Source organism: Castor canadensis, chromosome 15 (genome assembly GCF_047511655.1).
Source record: "Castor canadensis chromosome 15, mCasCan1.hap1v2, whole genome shotgun sequence".
NCBI classification, from domain to species: Eukaryota; Metazoa; Chordata; class Mammalia; order Rodentia; family Castoridae; genus Castor; species Castor canadensis.
Window position 1 is genome coordinate 57321937 of NC_133400.1, and position 19583 is coordinate 57341519.

Here is a 19583-nt window from a genome sequence, read left to right on the forward strand (position 1 = left end):
GGTTCTTTTGGAGTTTATTTTTTGAACTCTTTATATATTCTGGTTATTAATCCCTTGTCAGCTGGCAAAGATTTTCTTCCATTCTATAGTCTGTCTCTTCATTCTAGTGACTATTTCCTCTGCTGTGCAAAAACTTTTTAGTTTGATGCAGTCCCATTCATTAATCCTTGCTCATATTTGCTGAGCTATTCGGGTCCTATTCAGGAAGTTGTTACCTATGCACATATCTTCCAGTGTTTTCCCTATGTTTACCTACAGTAGTTTCAAAGTATCAGAACTTAACTTGAGATTTTTGATCCATTTTGAATTGATCTTAGTATAGGGCAAGAGACAGAAATCTAGTTTCAGTGTTCTGCATGTGGACATACAGTTTTCCCAACACCATTTGTTGAAGAGGTTGTTTTTTCTCCTATCTATGGTTTTGGCATCTTTGTCAAAAAATCAGCTGCCTATAACTGTGTGGGCTTCATTTGGATCTTTTATTCCATAAGTCTGTGTGTCTGTTTTGTGCCAGTACCATGCTGTCTTTTTGCTATGGTTGTATAGTATAGTTTGTGATATCTCTAGCATTGTTCTTTTTGCTCAGGATTTCTTTGGCTATTTGAGATCATTTGTGCTTCCAGATGAACTTTAGGATTGACTTTTCTACCTCTGTGAAGAATGTCATTGGAAATTTGATGGAAATTGCATTGAATATGTAGATTGTATAACTATTTCACAATGTCAAATAGCTATTTCAGTAGTATAGCTATTTTTACAATGTTGAGTCTGCTGATCCATGAGCATGGGACATCTTTCTATATTCTGGTGTCTTCTTCAATTCTTTTCTTCAGTGGCTTATAGTTTTTGTTGTAGAGGTTTTTACTTCCTTTCTTAAATTTATTCCAATGTATTATATTTTTTAGAGACTATTGTGAATGGAATTGTTTTTCTGATTTCTTTCTCTGCCAGTTCATTGTTGATGTGTGGGAGAGCTACTGATTTTTATATATAGATTTTGTATCCTGCTACTTTGCTGAAAGTATTTATTAGAGCTAAGAAGTTTTTGGTGGAGTTTTTAAGGTTTTTCAGTTATAAAATCATATCACCTGCATATAGGGATAATTTTACTTCTTCCTTATTTCTATTCCTTTTACTTCTTTCTCTTGCCTTATTACTCTGTCTAGGAGTTCCAGTACTATATTGAATAAGAGTGGGGAGAGTGGACAGCTTTGTCTTTTTCCCTGACTTTATGGGAAATGGTTTCAGTTCTTCCCCATTTAGTATGATGTTGGCTATAAGTTTATCATATATAGCCTTTATTATGTTGAGGTATGTTCCTTCTATTCCTCGTTTCTTCAGAGCTTTTATCATGAAAGGATGTATAATTTTGTCAAAACCTATTTCTGAATGTATTGAGATGATGATACTATTTTTGTCCTGAATTAGATTTATTGTTTTACATATGTTGAACCATCCTTGCATCTCTGGAATGAAAACAACTTGAGAGTGATGTATGATCTTTTCAATGTTAAAACCATCATTGAAAATCTAATGCATCTAGGGAAATCAACGTACTGGGTAGGCATTGGGGGTTCAAAGTTTAGTAAAATAAAATCTTTGTCCTAGAAAGGACCATACTCTGATGGAGAGACAGAAAAAGCAATGTACGAGGCTAGGCAGCAGATACCAACTACCAAATGAAAGGCCCAGCCACTAACCTCCACTAGCCTTTGATGAAGCCTTAACTAGAATGCTTGAAAACTTTCCGGGGAACTTGCTGTAGCATAGGGCCTGGTATACAGCAGGCTCAATAAGTACCTGACAAATGAATAGAAAGTGGTTACATCATGGTAAGATATGAACTGTGCCTAGAAATACTGGTATAGCATATTCGAAAGGAATGCACATGTGCACACACACCCCTATACACACACACACACAGTCCAGATATTCATGATTATCCATCCTCAAAAAGCTCTAGGTTTACAGGTATACATCGCATATGTGGCTGAATGAACTCAATTCTTAAGATTTTTCAGTCTTCTTCTGATAATTTCTGAAATAACAATGCCATATTTGAAATAAGAGAGACAGTCCAAATAAGCCTTGTAGTTCTCTTACCCTACTCTGTCCATGCTTCCGTATCACAAGATAATGCAGAAATCTCTGAGTTTATTCAACACTTCCTTTTTCCATGTGCCTTCATCTATGTGTATTCACCCAACCCAAGCTACTTGTCATTCTATCCTAGTTCATATGCTTTAATACACACTGTTGTAATTGTACCAAAAAACTCAAAACAGAGATCCTATATACACATTGGAAATGATTGGAAAGCAAGTGTGCTATGAAATCAAATTCAAAATTTGTTTTTTATTTGTATAGATATACTTGTTTATAGTAAAGTATTCATAACATTCATTAAATGTTTCAGGTGACTTAAGAACCAGAAGGGCATCACAAACAGATACCACAGGAGGGGTCGTCTCTCATCTCCATACTCTCTTGGCTCATGATAGTGCCTGCTTCAGTGATTGGATATGAAATATAGGTGATAGTCTCATCTTACCTCACAATGCTCTAGAACAATGTTACAGAAAATTGTGCTTATAGCCCATTTGTAATTCTTCTGTCAAAAATGTCCTTCAATTCATTTGCTCATTGATTAACTGAGTGTTTGGTTCCTAAGGAACTTAGTTTTTGAGCTCCTTGTGTGTTTTCTTTATTAATCCCATGTCAGAGGAAGAGCTAGCAGAGATTTTTATCTGTTCAGTCTGGCCTTCAGTCTATCAACCTTTTCCTTTGCTATGCAAAATACTTTTAGTTTAATGCAATCTCATTTGTCAAATCTTACTCTTATTTCCTGAGATATTGGGTCCTTACAGTGTTTTAGCTATGTTTTCTTACAGTAAAATGAAAATTTAAAGTATTACACTTTAAAGGTCTTGGATACACTTTGATTTCATTTTAGTAGAGTGCAAGAGACAAGCATCTACTTTCTGTCTTCAACATGTGAATCTTCACATTTTGAACACATTTGTTGAAAATGTTGTCTTTTCTCTAATGTAGTCTTGGTACCCTTGTCAAAAATGTGCTGACTGCAACTGTGCAGGCATATTTCTGGTCTTTCTATTTTATGCCATTGGTTATATGTCTGTTTTTGTGTCAGTGCCATACTGCTGTTGTTGTAATGCCTCTGTAGTATAGTTTGAATAAATGTGCAACATTCCTTTTCATAAAGGAAATGCAAATCAAAATCATCTCACCCCAGTTACAATGGCTATCATCACGAAAATAAACAACAAATTCTAGCAAGAATTCACGGGAAAAGGGGACATTACACACCATTGGTGAGAATGAAATTTAGTGCTGGTACCAGGAAAATCAGTATGTAGGTTCTCCAAAAGTCTAAAATTAGAACTACTATATGGTCCAATGACACCACTTTTGATTATATATCTAAAGGAATTTAAGTCTAGAGACAACTGAAGTCCAATGTATATTACAGCACTATTTGCAACATTCATGCAAAGCAATCAGCCTATGTGCACTTCAACTAATGAATAAAAAAGTCATATTATTATACACCATGGAATATGATTCAGCCATAAAGAAAAAGTAAATTACGTCACTTCAGGATAAATGAATAGAACTATATAACATTATGTTATGTGAAATAAGCCAGGTTCAGAAGGACAAGGGTTGCATGTTTTTCTCATATATGGAATCTAGACCTAAAGTATATGTACATATATATACATATATATATATATGTATAGGTATATGTTTATGAATATGTGTAATTATAGGACTGTCTAAGATGGACAAGGAGAAGAAAGGGAAAAATAATAATAATGAGTGCTGCATTCCTTGGTCAGTACCATAAAATGAACCCACAAGAAAAATATCTGACACTTATTATTAAGAGAGAGAAAGGAAATGTTCATATTGGGGTATACTGAGCATGAATTTCTAATAAATATCCAGTTGTAACTACCCAGAAGACATACATGTAGTGTATGTCAGAAGACAAACCAATATCAGGACTCCTGTGTAGATCTGAAACTCATGACATTATATATGTAAAAATCATGTAATGTGAATTTCTGTACACAATAATATAGAATTCTGGGAACATCAACTTTAATATGTAGATGGATAATTATTTATCCATTAAGAAAATTAGGATGGATGGATTTGTGGTTCCGGTGGGACAGAAACTGCCTCAATAGAACAAGGTCCTGAGTTCAAACACCAGTACTGCCAAAAAAGAGTAAAAAAGAAAATTAAGATAAAAGTAAGTGAAAATTTTAATCTTACGGTTAACTGTCTAGTTACTAGATAGAACTACTTCTTTTGCTTGTGGAATAAATAAATATATACACAGACACAACAATTGATAGATTATAGAGAAATTATGAGTAATTTTGAATGAGACTGACTAAGAAACACAGTTTGTCCTTACCCAAATGTATAGTGCACACTGATTGAAAGGAGAATAAGCATCTTCCTGGCAGTCATTATGGAAGAATGTGATTAAAATTTGATCATTATTTGATAAGTTTGTTATCTTAATTTGGTGTAACCATTTTGAAAATATGTGATTTTTAGAACAAAGAGAAAGAGCTGTTAGGAGAGGCACTCATCATGTCCTGGAGCATCTCTAGACATTCTTGCTGAGCATCTCAAGCATGTGAGACCCTGGGTAGTCTTTATCCATGCCACTTTCAAGACTATGTTTGGTCATATCAACATTGAAGAAAGAGACATTATCATATGAGAAAACACAAACTTGTTTCTGCTTATGTTGAATGAGAAAGTTGAAGATTCCTCACCTGTTATACAACATGTAGAGAATGTAGTCATCCATGGTATGTCTGTTACATTGTCCTTTGAGACTCAAGGGTCATGGAGAATCATTGCCAGTGAACAGGAAGCAATGGCTCCTAATTTCTCCTTTTGTTTTTATAAAATCCTTTGTATATGATTCAGGATTCTCATGTATTCATATCCAGGAAATCATAACAAGCTTACCTGATACTTTGTAAGTAGGGAAAAACTCTCAGATATTTTATATTAAATGACAATCTCAGTCATTATGGAATGGAAAACCAAAGACACAGTGATGAGGATAATAAAGGTAGAACAAAAATCCACAGATAAGGTTTTCTTAAAGAGAAATAAATGAAGAACACTATGGGTTAGGTGAGAGGATATAAAATTCCTCAGAATTTGGTAGTGACTGCTTTGTTCTGCTGGTGGATGGGAAGGGAGAGGAAAGACATTCTGCTTTAATATCTGTCTAAGATTCTTTGAGGCTGAGCAACAAGAAATAAGATTGAAAACAGCTTTTCAAATAGTACTTTGGTCTTGCTCACTCTTTCTGTAAAAGGAAGATAGGATGGGATTGTGACAGAGTAGTGGGTCCTAAGAGCTTCACTGAAAGGTTATAGTAGTGTGAGTGATGATTCTGGGGGTATCCAACCAATTATCTCAGGATAATTTATATTCACAGGAGAATATAGCTCTTGGAGGTAAAGTGCATTTACTGAGACAAACTGGAAACCTCTGGAAACAAACCTTGAACACACAGCCTTGCTTTCTGTTGGAGAGCTATACTTTTCCCTTGAAACCTGCTAATGCACCCTTTCCCTTTTACTGTGGATAAAATACCTTATATGAAAAGTTTAACGAACTAAGTGACATTACAAAAGGAAATGGCTAAGGTTGCCAAGCTTCCCTTTTCCTAGAATCTAAATAGTTACTAGGATGCTGGACTTTCTGTGTTAAAACCAGGAAAAGATGGAGCAAATCATTGTGTGAACTGTTTACTCATAGAATTCTAGCTTTCATGGCTCTCTTGGCTATCATGCCCAAATTACGATCTTATTTTTTCCTATGAGAAGATGGAGTGCTGTGTATAAGCATGGACAAAAATAATGAGAGAATCAATATAGTTGGCAGAGCCCAAGATCCACCTGGGTGATGAGAGGCAGGGTGTCACAAAGCCTGGCCTGAACAAGAAAAGTGTCTTCCCAGGTGCTCTGCCATAGAATGGTTTATGCTGCCTCCTGTGTGTTCTCAGCATTCTTGGCCAGGAGGTGGAAGTGTGGGGAAGAAGTACTTGATATGAACTATAAAGTTTGAGCAAACCTCATAGTGAAAGAAAAATGTTTCAATAGGTAAAATCACACTTAGGATGAAATAGGTGCTAGAACAGTGTTAAATCTATTGAACAATAGAAACCTCTACACCCAGAAGTTTTCACTCATGAATTTCTCAAACATTTAAGGAAGAAACAATACAAATTTTACAAGATGTCTTTCATGATTACTATAAGGAAGAATAATATTTCAACTCATTGTTTGAAGCCTATATTACTCAGAAATCAAACCAATGATATTAAAATAAAAGTAAGATACAGACCAATGCCTTTTATGAGCATAAACAAAACTATAGTCAGCAAAGTTAATTCAGAAATACATTAAAGTGGCAATAAATAATAGCCAAATTGGGTTTATTCTAAAATGGAAAGCTTTTGCAATGGGAAAATAGCAAACTAAATAAAAGGTATTAAAATGTTAAGATGAAAAGGCAAGAAATTATCTAACTAGATGCAGAAGAACCATTTAATTCAATATTTATTAATTTACTGGTTGATTGTTTTCTAACCTTGATGAAGTAGATCTACAAAGCCTGAATGTTTTCTTCCTAAAATAACAACAGGATATGATTCCAATATTCCTTTCTACTTTCTATCTGAGTTAGAGTTAGAAGAAAACAATGAAACAAAAGACATACAGATTGCAAGGGAAAAAACAAAACTGCTTCTATTTATAGGCAATATGATCATGCAAATAGAAAATATAAATAAGCTAAAATAATTAATAATTAAGAATAGCAAATCAATATTTACATATTAAATGCACTTGCATATGCTATTAATAAACAGTTAGTAATTGAAATTTTAAATGAGTGGTCTGATTTTTGCTGCTGTTACAAGATATCAGACCAGGTAATTAATAAAGAAGTTTAAACAGTCATAATTCTGGAGGTTGGAAAGACCACCTGGCATGACAAGGCCTTCTATTGTATTATTCCAGAGCATAGAAGCAGAAGGAAAAATTAGTGCACATAAAAGGAAAGCAGAGAGAGAATGGATTCAGTTTTCTAGGAATCCATCTTGGGAAAACTGATCCACTCCAAAAATATGTACATTAATCCATTCAGGAGGGTGAAGCCTTCAGTGACACAAACACCTCCATTATGTCCCAGCTCTCGTTACTGTAGTATTGAGGGTAAAAATTCAACATGAGTTTTGGAGGGACCCTTCAAACCATAGCACCACAATCTACAATAGCATTAGAATAGTATATTATTATGTCAAAACTTTACAAACAATGTACCTGATATGCATGCCCCAACAAACAAAACACTCATAAAAGAGATTGATAGAATAAATATGGTGAAAATGGCTTTATTACCCAAAACCTTCTATAAATTAAATGCCAGACCCATCACAGTTCTAATAACATCTTTTGCAGATGTAGAAAAATAAATCCTACAATTGATTTGGAAACATAAAAGACCCCAAGTAGCATTGATTTTTGCATTAATTTTTAATGATATCTCTTCGTGTATATACTTTGGATTTAATTTATTCTTCTGTTTTCATTTTCTATGATGGAATCTTAGAAGAATAATTTTAGATTTCTCCTCTTTTCTTTCTTTTTTTGCATGCCATTCTTATTTACATGATGAAATCTTCTTTTATAATTATCATGTTATTGTTGTACTGGGAGCACATTGTGATATTTACAAAAATTCTTACAATATATCACAGTTGAATTCACCCCCTCTACCATTCTCCTTTATTCTCCTCCTTGCATTCCTGGAATAGTTTTAGAAGGTCTAATTTTTTCCATTTATGTACATGAGTATGTAATCTTTCCATCATATTCACCCTCTTAACCCTGTCCTCTTGTCCTCCCCCTTCCCACTGGTACCAACCCCCATACAGAAACTGTTTTGTCTTCCTGATCACCATTTTTAGAAAAAAGACATGTATTTTGTGTAAGATAGATATGCAAGGTGTTTCATTGTGACATATCCATGTATTTATGTATCGTAACCTGAATTGGTTCATCCCCTCTATTTTTCTCCTTTCTACCTTAGTTCTCTACTCATAGTGGTTTTGACGGTTTAAAAATTCTATATTCATTCTTGTATGGAAAGTACATCAGTACTCACTTTCTTAATGTCCTTCTCTTGCCCTCCATCTCCCATTAGGGATCTCTCAATGTGACCTGTTTTTCATAACATTGCTTGTATTCGTATTGAGTCTGTATTCCACATATGAGAGGTAATGTATGGCCTTTGGATTTTTGAACCTTGCTAGCTTCACTTAAGATGATGCTCTCCAGTCCCATCCATTTACCTGAAAACAATAAAATTCCATTCTTTTAATTAGACAGTAATTGCTGTAGGTTTCCCACTAATCATTGCATTTCTATGTTCACAAATTTTGATAAGCTGCATTTTCATTTTCACTTAGTATTCAATATTTAAATTTTCCCCATTCAATTTTTTCTTTGATTCATGTGTCACTTGGTGTTGTCTTATTTCCAAGTATTTGGGAATTTCCATTTTTTTTTTTCATTGATTTCATGTTTGGAGCCATTGTGAGAGCTAACATAATTGTTGTTCTTTAGAAAAATTTTGTTTTATGGCTCAGAATATGTTCTGTTTTGGCAAAGGATCCCTATAAACTTGAGAAGAATGTATGTTCATCTGTTCTTATATGGCAAATTTTATAGATGTTCATATCAGTTGATTAAAGAATTTTTAAAATTCTACTGTATTCTTATTGATTTTCTGAATGCTGGAATTATCCATTTCTGGTAGATGGTATTTGAATACTCCATCTATAACAATGAACTCATCTGTTCTTTGATGAAGTATCAGCATTTTCCTCATGTATTTCAATACTACATTGCTAAACACATAAACTTCAAGAATTGTTTATCTTCCTGGGAATTGACCTCATTATTATTATACAATACCCCATTTATACCTGAAGTTTTCTTTGTTTTGAATTTGGCCATGTCTACAGTTAGTATACTATTCCTGATTTATTTTAATTAGTGTTAACAAGGTATATGTTTCTCCAATTTTAAAAATCTATATGTGTCTTTATATTTAATATTGGTTACTTAGAGACAACATATAATTGTATCTTTTAGTTTGTGATTTTTAATGCAAATTAAGACTATTACTGTTCAAATTGATTATTGATATTGGTGAATTAATATGCCTTTTTTATTTCTATTTCATTTGTTAATTTTCACATTCATCCTATGTTTTTTCTTTCACTGATTTTATGTATTTTGTGTTTTAAAAGAGCATTTTATGATTCTGTTTTCTATTTTAGTATGTAACTTATATGTTTTAAAAACTTTACTAGTGGTTCTAAAATTTGCAATAAATATTTGTAACTAATTCAATAAATAACATATATACAAGTAAATAACATGCATGTAAAATATTTTATTAACAAAATAATATTTATTTCTTTCTCTCATCCTTTTATCATTGCAATCATTCATTTCACTTATGCATAGCTTATCTATCTATCTATATATATATATACATACTTATGTGTATACAAATACATGTTTATGTATGTAAACACAAAGAAATGTATTGTTGTTATTATTATAGTATACAATAAATTAAATGGCATGGTAAATTAAATATATTATGTACTTCCTATTTTGAAATATTTATTATGTATTTGTGGAATACTTAAATCAAGTTAATTTACACAGAATTACTTCAAATACTTATTTTGTTGTTGTGAAAACATTTTAAATCCACTCTCTTGCCAATTGTTATTAATTTTATGCACCATAATGCACAATTGGTTTTCCTTTTCTGTACATCACCATAAAATACTTATTGTCTATTTTATGTTACTTATTTTTATTGTAAGTATTATCAGTGAGATTGTTCTTACTTCTTTTTGATTTTTTTCCATTTTTATTAGTTATACAAAGTATGGCAAAATATGAGTTGTTCTCTGATATTGTAAAAGGAAAAAAATAACATTTTTGCTTATTTAAGATAGCTACAGAGAGATTCCTTGTGTCACTTCCATGTATAAATGGATTATAGCCCAAATTGGTTAATCTCCTTTGTTTTTCTTCTTTCTACCTTATTCCTTTTCTTATAATGGTTTCGATAGATTTGAAAATTCTGTATTCATTCTTATATAAAGAGTACATTAACCATAGTCACCTTCTTAATTTCCTCCTTTTAACATTCCCCTCTCATATGTGACCTCTCCATAGATGACCTGTTTTCATAATATTGCTGTAATTGTATTAGCTCTATATTCCATATATGAGAGAAAACATGTGACTTTTGGCCTTCTGAATATGGCTAAGTTCATTTAGGTAATGTTCTCCAGTTCCACACATTTACATGCAAACAACAAAATTTCATTCTTCTTTGTGGCTGAATAAAATTCCATTGTATATAAATACCACATTTTCTTAATCTATTTGTCAATAATGGCACAATTGGCTGCAATACCACCAATTTTAAAACTGTTAGAGGAAAACAGATATATCACTTGAAGATACAAGTATAGGTGCCACATTTCTGAACAGAACCCCAATTGCTCAGGAAATAAGAAATGAAGAATGGGCTTGCATGAAACTAAATTATTCTGAACAGCATAATAATCAATATTCATAATCAAAGAAAACCTATACAATGGAAGAAAAATATGTGCCAATTAGTTATCATAAAGGATTTTGTATGTATATATATATATATATAGAGAGAGAGAGAGAGAGAGAGAGAGAGAGAGAGAGAGATCCCCAAATGTTTAACACCAAACAATAAATAATCCATTTAATCAATAAGTCAATGGATTTAACAATTTTCTAAAGAATTACAGATAGCTAATAAATGTATAAAGAATTGTTTAATATCCTTAGCCATAAGGGAAATGTTAATTAAAACTACACAGAGATTCTACCTCAGCCCAGTCAGAATGGCTACCATCAAACAGACAAATAACAACAAATGCTGCATTGTTGGTGAAATGTATATTTATTCAACCACAATGGAATTCAGTATGGAGGTTCCTTAAAAATTTAAACATGGAACTACTCTATGATTCTAATATAACACTACTGGGCATATAGCCAAAAAATTCAAGCCAATATACAGTAGAAATATCTGCATATCCATGTTTACATCAGCACCATTTTCAATAGCCAAATTTCTGCGATTAAGGACACTATATAAAAGGATTCTAGAAAAAAAATCTGAGGATGAGACCATAGAATGTCCTAGTGCTGACCTTCTCATTGTAATCAGAGATGGAGGCATATGTGAGCAATCAACTGTAAAATAGTTCATGGGGAATAACTTCTCTGAACTAGAACAGGGACTTTTTAACTAATTTTTATACTGTCACCAAAAAAAATTACTCAAAGATGAATGTTCAAACAGAAAAAAAAGAAAAGGTAGAAAGTCTTGGGCAACTGTTATTTTTCCAAGAGGAAAGAAGTATAAATCCTTGCTTAAATTTGCAATTATTTTAGAATCACTTTTTTATGTTTAATGGCCCTATAAGAATTGTAATACATTAAAACATTGAGAACTGCTATAGAACCCATATAGCAAAAGGTGTCTGACTATACCTTTAAGTTTAGCCTTGTGCAATGGTGTACACCTGGAATCGCTGCTACTTGGAAGCTAAGGCAGGAGACTGGATAGATTCAGGCCAACATGGGCAACATAGCAATACCCCATCTCAATTAACTGACTATTTAGTTCCCTTTATAGTGGCAAAATTTCCTAGTATACATAAGCCATCAGTGAATTGATACTTAATTCCAGAAGACTATTAAAGTCTACTTGGTTGCTTGGGTGCCATTGAAACTGCTGGCATTTGGGCAGCTTGAGTAAATAAAGCTCAGTAATTGTGGCTTTCACATGTGGCATCTACTTAAAAGTTATTTATAATGCATAGAAGCAGTTTAAAATATTTTAAAAATTTGCAGAACCTTTGTAAATGCTACAATGTACCCCACCTAGCACAACAATAAAAAATCCTAAAAAACCAAAAACAAATATTTCATGGAAAAATCAATTTTGATGTTACAGTCTGACACATTTATATGCAGCTGATTAATACCAAATTGCTTTTTCTCTGTGTTAGCATGTTTTCTGTTCATGTAATTATACTTTAATATAAAATTTATTTCTAGCAATAAAGAAATTTGCATCTCACATGCAAAAGAATTGTCTTTCTGTATATAAAATTTCCACGTATTTAAATGGAAGCAATTTAAATGCTAGATTAGCATTCAGAAAGAACATGTCTTTCTGATTTCATATTTTATAACCTATCTACATATATTTATATTTTATATATTTATACATACTTATATTTTATATGTTTTCTTTAAATCTTCATTCTATAAGTGTAGAGATTGTCTTCAAAGATATGTATATCTTGGGGCAGAAATTTTAGTAGATCCAGACTTAAAGTCAATAGTAAAAATAAAAAGAAAAAGACATTAGAGTCATTTTATCAAATACTTCACAGTTAACTAAGCATGAGTTATCAAAACAGTGGAGAACACTATCATATTCATAATAAAACGAGGGGGCATGGTGGGACATTTCTATATCCATCTACTCCAGAGGAAGAAGTAAGATGATCACTGTTCTTAGTCCACTAGATATCATACCTTATTCACCTCCTGAAATGAGTCAAAAATAATTTGGAGAGTTTAAATTAAGAAAGATACATTATCATGGGATGATAAAAGCGAGAGCACACAAGGGAGGGGTGAGGATAGGTAAGACACCTAAAAAACTAGCTAGCATTTGTTGCCCTTAATGCAGAGAAACTAAAGCAGATACCTTAAAGCAACTGAGGCCAATAGGAAAAGGGGACCAGGAACTAGAGAAAAGGTTAGATCAAAAAGAATTAACCTAGAAGGTAACACCCACACACAGGAAATCAATGTGAGTCAATGCCCTGTATAGCTATCCTTATCTCAACCAGCAAAACCCCTTGTTCCTTCCTATTATTGCTTATACTCTCTCTACAACAAAATTAGAGATAAGGGCAAAATAGTTTCTGCTGGGTATTGAGGGGGGGAGTGGGAGGGGGTGGAGTGGGTGGTAAGGGAGGAGGTAGGGGCAGGGGGGAGAAATGAACCAAGCCTTGTATGCACATATGAATAATAAAAGAAAAATGAAAAAAAAAAAAAAAGAAAGATACATTATCATGGGAATGATATATCACTTAGAAAATGTGACCTTTAACTTAGACTTTAATCTAAGACAAAGCTTGAGGATTGCTTTAAAAAAAAATCACATAATGAAACAATATTCCTACTTATTTTAAGTTTAGATAACAGAATATATATGCATTAATATTATTTAATCTTGTTGAAAGTACAATTAATATCAGTCTGGTAAATCTACACATCACAGAGGGGTGATGTTTTATCTTATGAAAACAAAGGTTAAACAATTCAACACATGTTTCATATTGAATGCATTTCTTTGTGATTCTTAGCAAAACTGTACCTTTTATATAAGTTTTTTAAATGGTAATGAGTTTTCCCTTAGAAGAGTGGTTCCATTCTCTCCTTTTATGAAGTTAAAGCTTTAATGTATTTTCTATGCTATTGATTTTTCAGGAAAGAATTTAAATACATGAAGAAAGTGTCATTGCCATAATGTGTGTGCAAACCCTACAGATGAAGTATTTCAAATATTATGCTATCTAGATTATGACCAAGTATTCATTTATTAATATCTACACAAAGATGTCTGAAAATTTCTTTTGCCACATTTACAAACTTAAGTTTCTTAGATTCATGACTGTTTAGACTTCAAAATAAGGAAAGTAATACAAACACAAAAACCATAAGTTATAACTGAATCCTTGTTGAAATTAAGAAAAATTCTTGAAACATTTCACATGATGAAATATGTGGGAGAAGTTTAAACTACATTGTAAAAATCACTAGCTACTGTATAATTTCTTTAATCTTTTGTATAAATAAAATTTATTCTCTTCCTAATGCTCTGTGTCTGATAGGGTGGGGTAGAAATAACAAAAATATTTTCTGTTGATAAGGATCCTAGGCTATCCAATGCCTTTGCAAACTATAGTAGTGAAGACATATTTGATTGACAGGATTCCCAATACTTTGAGAGAGTGTTTCCTTCACATTTCTTCAACAACAGCATTAGCAGTAAGTCTAGTAAAAGTAACAGCTCAATAATAAAGGAAATAAGAAGGATCTATTGAAAGAATCTTATATTACCATTAATAAACATGAGGCAAAGTGAATATAACATGTTTTTCACCTTGAATTAGGGAACTACCATGCAATGTTCTTCTCTTTTCTTGCACAAACTCTTTTCTTAAATTCTTTCTTCCTAAAGGAGATAGATTTTATTATGTCTGTATACCCCACCCATTAATACTTTCAAATTATACAAGTTTAGGTTAGATAAAATGACATGGCCTTTTCAAAAACTGCCTATTTTCATAATATAGTGAACCTTTCCTCACCTTTGTTTCTTTTATTTTCCTTTCTTGGTGATGGGTTATTAAATTCAGGGCCTAATACATGCTATCACAAAACTACACCCCGTGCCCTAAACTAAAGAAAATTCACCTCTCTAGACAGAGAGTACTTCCTGAATAAGAAATGTAAGCTAAGGTAATACCTCCTGCTAAATCTCAACAAAGACCTGCAGAAGTAGTTGTCTCCATTCCAGCCATGGGTGGAGTTCCTCCACTTCCACAAATTCTTTTCCACTCTTATACTGACCCTTGAGTACTTTACAACACAAATCACAGCTGAAAGCAACTGGGTTTGAACAAGAGAGTGCAAAGAACAGATGAAAGTTCAGAGGGGAAATGGATAGACTCAGAACACTGGGAAAGAGAGAGATGCTCAGAAAGGATACCCTAAATGCTTAATTAAGGTCTTGACTACACAGTGCTCCAGTGTTGTCCTGAGTGGTGAGAGATTGATGTGGTTTAAGTCACAAGTGAAAACTGACAAATAGTGAGTTAAATTTCAAAAGTCCCTTTCATTAAATTGTTACTTTCCCACAAAATCACATAGTTTACTCATATTTCTCTTAATGGGAATTCAGAATTTCTGATCCACACTTGAATGGCACATGTTATGGAAGGAAAAATGATTGAAATATCTGGGTGATATTAATCACTACTATATTCTATTGATAAAATCATTTGCCACCAAATGATTTGGAGCTACATAAACAATTTTAGGGAGAAACTGAATGCTGCCCTAGACATTAAAAGGCCAATAAGTTATTAATCTATATTTTATACGTAAAAGTAAATTGAAAGGTATACTACCTCCTTATGGAAGAAAATACATATATTTAATACAAACACTTACTTTCTCAGTAGGCTTTATATTAAATTCCAGACAGGGATTGCATCAGATGGTCAGTGAAAGCTTTAAGCCCAACCTTAATAAGAGGTGCACATTCGTAATTTCACTTACATATTTCCATTTTTCCAAGGAAATTATACAAAATAGAATGTACAATAAATTTAGGTTATTAGAGAATTCTTGCATAACAACTGGTTTTCAAACTCTACTATAGAAGTCTAAGCACCTATAGGAAACACTTCAGGTTAAAGGGAGAAGTAATTCTGAGCTGTAGATCCAATCCTTCCTTTAGCCAGAGAGCTCTATTTTTCTTTGAAATAGATGTTCATCTTCTCACCAAAGGTTATTCATCTTCATGCTGAAGCCAGCATTTGCAACCTTGATGTTCACATTAGAATACAAAACAGTTCTTCTGGCTCTGGGTCCCTATGTACAAAACCCTTCTGGAGGTAGTACTGTATCCAGTAGATGCTATCAGATGGCTGCTTTGGGTCTGTTTCATATGATGGCCACGGTCAAGTGTGCAATTGAAGACATCCGACCTTCCTATACCATACTCAATGACCAGGCACATTTCCACAGTGTCAGTCAAAGTGAGTAAGTTCACAGCGTTGGGGTAACTCAAAGCCTTCATACTCTAGAATTTGAAAAAAATTCTTTACTTTGTCAAACTGCAGTCAGGCTTCTGAACCTTCCTCAAGGTCCAACTATGTACTTCTCTATAAAATCCAGTTATAAAAAAGAAGGATGCTGGGTTAGTTTAAACAAAGCTCTATTTGATTCATTCTACTTGATTCTGAACATTGTTGATTTCTGGTAAGATTCCTCATCCTCCACCACCACCATGGCCTCTGTTCAGGAAGAATAATGCTAGGTTAGTTTAGCCAGAGTTCCCCTTACACCTTCTTTTCTTCTTAGTGATTTTCCATTCATGAAGCCCTCCACTGCTGCTTACCTCTAAGTTCCCACTTGCCTATGCTGTATTTGGACAGTGCTCAATCTCTCTCCAGGATTGCAAGACCCTGTTACAGTGGTCCCTGTACTCATATGAAGGGGAGGTTCTCTGCTATTCACTTCTGGGACCTAGTCATTTCCTAGAAGTAGGCTTCAAAATGTGTGTGAGGATACAGGCTCCAGCAACTTGTTTCTCTTACAGTAAACTATGATTCTCAGTATTCACTTTTCTTTTCAATATAGGGGACATTGGTTTGCCCTCTGTCATCAGTTCTCTGGTAGATCTAAGAAAAGTTGTTTTTTAGTTTGTTTACCATATTTCTCTTTGGAAAGACAGGCATTATGAATATGCTAAAAACTATAAGTTTAATTTAAATCATTTCAAGGTATTTTTTTCTATGACAACTAATGATGTTACACATCCATAATTGACCATTTGTTTTGATGAACATATATTACCCCTGGAGTAAACCATCCAAGTCCAAAGATATGCTGAAGTTTAGATCTAGTACAAAGCACCAAACACATGCTTCTCTGAGCTTCTCTGTAAACTCTTAGCATTATCAGTCTCTTCAATTTTTCAATTTTTGCTATTCTGGAGGATGGAAAGTGATATCTCATGATCTGAACTTACATAAACATGATTATTGATGAAATTGAACAAATTTCAGATTCTTATTTTGCAAATTACTTGATTAAGACTTCTACCCAGTGTTCTAATTAGATCATCTGCCTTCTTCCTATTGGGTAAGTCCTTTGCAATTATTTGTGTTGCAAAGTCTGTTCCATTCTGTGATTTTCCCCTTTTTAAAGTTTTATTTTATTTTTAATTAGCATACATTAATATGAAGGTGTTTGTTGTGATAAGTCAATAGATCTATACAGTATTCTTGGAACAATTTCATCCTCTCCATTATATTCCTATAACCCACCTTTCACCCCTTTCAAATGGTATTTGTTGGGTATGAGGATGCTATCTTCATAGATATGTGTGTGTGTAATGTGTAATGTATTTTGATACTATTCACCTATCAGTATCCTTTGCTTTCCCCTTGCCCCTCCCACTGATCTCCCCAGTTATTCCCCCTTTTCTATTCATGTCCCATTATTATTATAGTCATTATAATCAATGTGGTTATTCTTATTAATTTGTCTGGATGTTCCCTGATTCTTTGCTCATCTGGTTGGAGTCTGCTAGTGAGCATGTTGAAAATATTCTTCATCTGTTATGTGGCTTTAATTTGTAACATTTGTACTCAATTCATGCTGGTAAATTTAATATCTATGTTAAAATTACATCTCTGGTTATGCACACTGTCCTCTTTCCACTAGAGTTTTTAACATATTAATCATACTCATACTAAATCCCCAGAATCTTTGTCATGTTGGAGTCTAGTTTTGTTGATTGCTCTGCTTCTTGAGAGTGTTTTTCTTCACTTGTTTCTTTAAGGTCCTTGTAATATTTTTTGAGGGCCACAGTAGAATATCAGGTGGGTAGATTATTATGGATGTACATGGGCATTCTTTGTATTTTACTAAGCATTTGGGTGTTGATTCAAGCTACTAAGGAATTGAGTTTCTGTTTTATTGCTATGGTTACACTCAATGCATCTTTTTCATATTCCTCTAGGATCACCTCATATATAAGGTAGTGACTGGTTTGTCAGAAAGTGCTCCTCAGTTCTTTTCTCAGCTTCCCTTTGAACCCATTTCTTGAGTTTTCTTTCCATGTTCCCAAACCTCTACCAACATCAGATTGTCATTATTTGTCACTCAGTGCTTGCTAGTCTGGTTGGTGAGGAAGTACATTGTTTTGTTTTAATCTACCTTCAGTCTTTGGAAGATGCTGTGTCTTTGGCTTCTCACCATGGAACTTTTAAGAGATTATACTTCTACCCAGAACATATTTCTGATCACTCCTGAGGTCAGGAGTTTCTTTTCCTAATCTGCAATGGGCCTTTGATAATGCTTTAAGAATGGCATCTCCCCAACCTTCCTTCCTCAGTTAATTATGAAGTTCCTCTGCACTATCTCTTATAATCCTCAACTCAGTCTCCCCCGACATCTTCTGCACCCTTATTCCTGGTCAACCATGTCCTCATTATGCCTTCCACAATCTAGAATTGAGTTTCCCAGCAGAATGTCCCACATGTCACACTGAAGTGAGCTAGTTCCTTTTGTTAATGTATTGTCCTTCTTGATCTGTGGGACAAAGACTGGGTAGCAATGGGTTCCTCTCTGGTTGGTCTTGTCTGTAGGTGAAAGTAAATAAGGGGGCTTCAGAGAAAGCCTTGCCCTGCATTTCCTGCTCCCCAATGCTCAAAGCAGAGTATTATGGAGAATCCCAAAATTTCTATTTTGGTAATCCTTTTCTGAGCCCCCAAAAGAGGCAATGACAATCTCCCCTGAGAGATAGTAGGACAAGTGGGAGATGACCTACTTGGCTGATTCCAACATGAAGTCTCCCATGTCTGTGTTCTAGAAGGAATACAGGCCTTGTTCCCTATCTCCACTGTAGAGCAAAAGCCTCAAGTGGCTAGGGAAAGGCAGGGATAGATTGCCATTCTGTTGACCACAACAACATCCTAACTCTGTCATTATCTCAAAGCATTGTGGATGAAAAGTGACTATATTCCAATCCTGCTTAAAATAGTTCAAAAAATTTTAAATGTACTTGTTAAAACCTGAGTTGATGAACATAGCATATGCATCTTTTTGTCATCCATCTGCCTCCTTAGCCCCAATCACTTCTCAGTCCTTCAGCTCCAAACATGCTTCTTCTGCTTAACCAACCCTCTTCTTTCTCCCACCTGTCTCCGGCTCCTAGCCCTGTACTGGAGGCTATAAATCTTTTCTTTATCCTTCAGATTTCAATTTGTATCCAAAAGCAGTGGGTTGGCCCCTTGGTGAGTAAAAAGCTGATGAGCAAAACCTAAAGATAAAAGAGTGAAGAAAGTAATTTCTCAAAGCAAATGAAGAGTACACTGGAGTTAAAGTCTCAAAGCAGTGCCCTATAGAAAAGAAATTATGGGCTTTTATTAGGGAAACTTATCCACTGGTACAGAGGAAAGAGTCACCATCTTGGGCATGAGTGGTCATGCATCACATGTTTGGAAAAATGTCAGATAGGAAGGATTCCGGGCAGAGGATTTTGTATTATAATGAGCA